The sequence below is a fragment of the Arachis duranensis genome, chromosome 9 (assembly GCF_000817695.3).
Source record: "Arachis duranensis cultivar V14167 chromosome 9, aradu.V14167.gnm2.J7QH, whole genome shotgun sequence".
In the NCBI taxonomy this organism is placed as follows: domain Eukaryota; kingdom Viridiplantae; phylum Streptophyta; class Magnoliopsida; order Fabales; family Fabaceae; genus Arachis; species Arachis duranensis.
The window spans coordinates 71,708,311-71,714,028 of NC_029780.3; positions in this window are offsets into that span (position 1 = coordinate 71,708,311).

Consider the following 5,718-nt stretch of genomic DNA (forward strand, 5'->3'; position numbering starts at 1 on the left):
ACGTTTCTCTTTTGTGAAGCAGTCCGTTAAGCTGATTTGTAACGTTAGTTTTGATAAATGACATTGATTGTTGATTTGTAACTGCAACGCTGATTAATAACGTAAATTGCGGAGTAATGACTAAAATGCCGACTTATAACGCCAAATATCTGGGTAATAGATGTGAATAATGGCGAGTTATGAGTGATAAAGCCGATTTATGACATAGGATTTGTAATGGCCGGACCACAGCCCCCAAGCTTAGCCTGGGAAAATGTTTAATGAAGCAGGTTGAGCTTTTAATTGCGTATGAGTCGGCTACTGAACAGTTCGGCGTGTGCTTCTACCTTGTAGCCCCCAGGTCATGGTGCTTTATTGAACAGTTACTGAGACTGTAGGCTTCCAATGTGGGCTTTATTGGGTTTGACGTGACTGATTTGATGGGAAGTGGAAGCGAGATTTTTGGGTTAAGGTGTTGGAATTAAAGGTTAGGAATTCTGAAGGTTTGCATGTTTGCTGTTTTGTGTTTTCTGAAGCGTTTTCAGCCAAAAATGAGTAAAAGAGGTGAGTGCTCTTAGTTCTACTTGGTTTTTCTATCTAGTCGTGTTCTTTTCTTCTTCTTCTCTGCTTCTGTTTTTTCAAATGGGTTATGAGAAAGAAATGAAAGGGGAGGTAGACTGGTCCTATGAGTGGGTGAATGATGATTTAAGGGATCGTGTTTCTCTATTTTTGGATGTTGGTGCTGTGAATGAAATAGATAAGTCTAAGGTTATTAGGGTTAGTTCTGGGGTTCGATTGGAGCTACTCCCTTGTACGGTTAATGATAGGGTTTTTCATAGAGGGGAGGGTTTTGAGCATTTCTTTATGTATAGTTGTGTTTTGGAGGAGCTAAGGGTGAGAGTTCCTTTCAGTGATTTTGAGTGTGTAGTTTTGAAGCAGTTGAACTGTGCGCCCTCACAGCTTCATCCCAATGGTTGGACCTTCTTGCGGGCGTTTGAGATTCTTATGGAATATTTAGAACAGAAACTGTCAGTGGAGTTGTTTTTCTCACTGTTTCAGGTGAAGGGTGTTTGGAAGGGTGGCTGGGTGAATTTGAACAGTTCTCTGGGGTTTGCTTTGTTCAAGTTGTACAAATCGTCTTTTAAGAATTTTAAGGAAATGTACCTTAAGGTCAGTAGCTATGAGGATGATTTTCCGTTCTATGTGGACGAGCATCTGGGGGAAAAATTTCCTCTCTGGTGGTGTTCAGAGCCTCAAATATTTTAGGGCCTGAGATTATAAGTCCAAAAGATGAGTGCATAATTGAGTTTTTAATTGAAGTGGTTGATCGAAAGGAGTTGATTTCTGTTTATGATCTGCTGCAGTGGAGGAGAATAAGGCTGCTGTGATAGATTACCTGGGTAAGATTTTGAATTATGGATGTTGTGTCATATTTGAGGTTTTTTGAGTAGGTTTATATTTTCTTTGTTTTTCAGGTGGTAAATATCCTGGTGTATCTGCGGCGAGTTTGAGGTCTCGGGTGAAGAGTAAGGGTTTGGAGAAAGAAGTATCTTCGTCGAAGGTGGACAAGGTTGGCGCTGGCGAGGTTGATCAGCCAAGGCCAGGGAGGAAGAAAGTGATTGCTAAGAAGAGAAAAGGTGATCTGGTTGATTTGTCCGATGTTTCTGATGATGGAGGAGGTTCATAAGTTTTGTGATAACCAGAAGAAGTTGCATGGTTTTGTTGAGTGGAGTGAGGGGTCGTCGCTCTGGGGAAAGGATTATCCTTTTATGATTACTGCTGATGAAGTTTGCCAAACCCCTGCCGATGTTAATTTGGCTGAAGAGGTGGGGGATGTTGCAGTTGATCAGTATATGCAGGTAATCTTTTACCCTTTTGTTTGATAATCTTGTGGGTGATCACGTTTTAATTCTGTGTTTGTTTGTTGAAGGTTGTGGGTCTGAGGCTTGCCAGTTTCGGGCGGAGCCGAGAGAAGAAACATCGTCAAGTAGCCGAGCAAAAGCCGGACTTGGAGGAACAATTGAGGCTGAAGGCTGCCAAGGTTTCAGAGTTGGAGAGTAAGCTAGATCGGGTTGAGAAAGATTTAAAATTGATGAAAGAGAATTATGCCAAACAGGTGGAAGATGTTAAAAAGAAGGAAGCGGATTTGTCTAGTATGAGTACTCGGGTATTGGAGTTGACTGTAGAATTGAAAAGCTTAGAAAAGAGCAAGGAGACAGCGATCCTGGACTCCTTTATTGAGGGGTTCGAAAGAGCTTCTCTGCAAGCTAGGTTCCTGGCTCCTAATGTTGATTTTGATCAGATGAACCCTGGTAAGATTGTTCGTGACGGGGTTATGGTTGAAGATGATGGAGCTGAAGAGGAGGCAGATGAAAATAGTTGATGTTTGGTTAAAACATGTATTTTGTTGGGTTACTTTGTTCCTGTAGTGAGCTTTTGACTGTGCTGTCTATGAAACAGTTTTATTTTGTTTTTGGTTATGTTAACTTTGATGAAAACATATATATTGAGAGGTTGATGTTGCGTAATTTCTGCTTGGTGTTTATTCCGAATGATATGGCTTTCGATTAGTATCGAATGTTTTGTATGGTAGGTAAATTTTGAATGATTGCATGTTAAGCAGAGTTGGTAAATTTTTGGAAAGTTTGAGATATCGGTTTCCAATTTGGATTGGAGTTTTGTGTGAATGATCGGATTCCTATGTAGATCGGGTATACTGTGTTGGCGGATTCAGATTTAAAGTCGGCAGTCGTTTTGACTGAGTGATAGGTTCCGTTCAGATTTGACTAATTGCTTCCGAGCTGATCGGATTCCGTTTTAAGGTCGGCAGTCATATTGACTTTTTGCTTCCGAGTTAATCGGATACCGTTTTAAGGTCGGCAGTCGTATTGACTGTTTGCTTCTGAGTTAATCGGATACCGTTTTAAGGTCGGCAGTCGGTTTGACTGATAGGTTCCGAATGACCTATTTTATTATTTGATCAGTGTTAATAGTATCTGATTGGTCGGACTGATAGTATAGGTGGAAATGATATGTATATTAAATGAAATGGAAACTATGAAATGGAAAAAATATTGATGTGATAAAGTAGGGGATCTACTTATTAAAGAACCCTTGATGTCTAGGGCCCAGGTAGGCTAGCCTCGTTAAAACCTCTCCAAGCAAAACCCTTGTGGGAAAAATCTTGGCAGTAGGAAAAAGAGTACCCGCCTGTCCCTGGTATTAGCTGTAATATAACTTTAAGGAAGATACGTTCCAAGTGCTAGGGAGATCTTTACCCTCTAGTGTTTGTAGGCGATAGGCTCCATTGCCGATTACTTCTGTGACTCTGTAAGGGCCTTCCCAATTAGCTGCTAGTTTGCCATGTGCTGGTGGTTTTCTAGCTTGTTCTATTTTTCTGAGTACAAGGTCGTGGACTTGGAAAGATCTTGGTTGAAGTCTTTGGTTATATCTACGGGCAATGTGCTGTTGCATTGCTAAATATTTGATTGCTGCGGATGATCGGAGTTCTTCAATGAGATCAAGTTCGGTTTGCCGAGCTATGTCTTGTGTAGTTAGGTTGGCCAGTTCTGTGCGTAGTGAGGATTGGGAGATCTCGACTAGTATCATTGCATCTGAGCCGTAGACCAAGCAGAAAGGTGTTTCCTTTGTGGTTGAGTGAATTGTTGTATTGTATCCCCATATGATCTCTGGGATAAGCTCGGTCCAGAGGCCTTTTGCATCATCTAGTTTCTTTCTTAGAGCATGTAATATTACTTTAATTACGACTTCAGCTAACCCATCTGTTTGTGGGTGCTCGACTGATGAGAAGTGGTGTTTGATTTTCAAGTTCTGCAAGAAAGATGTAAATTTTTGATCGGCCAACTGGCGACCATTATCTGTGATAATGTGCCGAGGAATGCCAAATCGACAAATAATATATTTCCAAACAAAGGAAAGCATTTGTTGTGATGTAATCTTGGCTAGAGGCTGTGCCTCTATCCATTTGGAAAAATAATCAATTGCTACCACATGGAATTTTACCTAACCTGCTGCTGTTGGAAAAGGTCCGAGGAATCCATGCCCCATTGGTTGAATGGCCAACTAACCTCGGAACAGTGTAGAAGTTTGGCTGGGAGATGTGTAATCGGACTGTGTTTTTGGCAGTTGTTACAGCTTTTGACTTTAGCTTGATAATCTTGTCGTATTGTCGGCCAATATAATCCAGCTCTGAGGATTTTTGAATACAGACTTCAGGCTCCGAGGTGTGTACCACAGATCCCTTCATGTGCCTCAGTAAGTGCAAGCTCGGCCTCTATTCTGCAAAGACATTTTAGTAATGGACGGGAGAATCCCCGTCGATATAGGCAATTATTATATATTGTAAAAAAGAAGGCTTGTCGGCGGAAATGACGAGTATTTTCGACGTCGCCTAGCAAGACCCCGGTCTGGAGATACTGTATGTATGGGGATCTCCAATCTGCTTCCTGTGTTACACTTAAGACATGTGTTAGTTCAATGCTTGGATTGAGTAGTGTTGACTGATAAAGCGATGACCTATTTGGTTGAGTACTGGCGAGCTTAGACAGAATGTCAGCTTGACCGTTGCTCTCCCTTGGTATGTGCTGTATTTCATATTTGGTAAATTTTGAAAGTAAATTGTGTACGACATCCAGGTATTTAGAGAGCAAGGGGTCTTTTACTTGGTATAGGTTGTTTACCTGTTGGACGACAAGTAAGGAGTCGCAATATACCTTAAGTTCGGTGATGTTAAGGTCGGCCGCGAGTCTAAGGCCGGCAATTAATGCTTCATACTCACTTTGATTGTTGCTTGCTTTAAATGAAAAGTTGAGGAAATGTTCGATGACGTTGCTGTGGCCATCATCAAGTATAATACCTGCGCCACACTCGTGTGGGTTGGAGGATCCGTCAACGTATAAAGACCATTCGATGTAATTTTCAGTTATATTTGGTACTGAGAACTCGGCGATAAAGTCGGCCAAAAACTGTGATTTGATGGATGCTCGGCCTTCGTACTTGATATCGAATTCCGAAAGTTCCACCGACCATTTGACTAGTCGGCCAGCCAGTTCAGGCTTCTGCAGCACTTGTCGCAAAGGTTGATCTATTCTAACATGGATTTCATGGCTCTGAAAGTATGGTCGGAGTCTTCTGGCTGAGAAGACAAGCGCGAGTGCCAGCTTCTTAATGCTCGGGTAACGAAGCTCGGCGTTCTGTAAGGTCTTGCTGGTGAAATAGATTGGGAACTGTTTCTTCTCCCTTTCTGCAACAAGAGCAGAGCTTATAGCCCAGTTAGTGACAGACAAATAATAGTGGCTCCCCTTATAGGGGTGTATGTAAAATTGGTGGTTTTGAAAGAGTTTCTTTTAAAGTTGTAAATGCTTGTTCACATTCATCAGTCCATTGGAAAGCTTTCTTTGTTTTTAAAGTTTGGAAAAAACAGGAAGATTTAGAAGCTAGGCAAGGTAAGAATCGAGAAAGCGCAGCAAGTCTCCCTGTTAACCACTGGACTTCCTTGATGGTTTGTGGGCTTGTCATCTCTAAAATAGCTCGGCATTTCTCAGGATTAGCCTCAATACCTCGGCTAGTGAGCATGAAGCCAAGGAATTTACCACTTTGAACCCCAAATGCGCATTTTTCGGGATTTAGCCGCATGTTGTATTTTTTTAGCTGTCCGAAGATTTCTGTGAGGTCGTCAAGGTGGTTATTGCCGATCTTTGTTTTGGCGACCATGTCGTC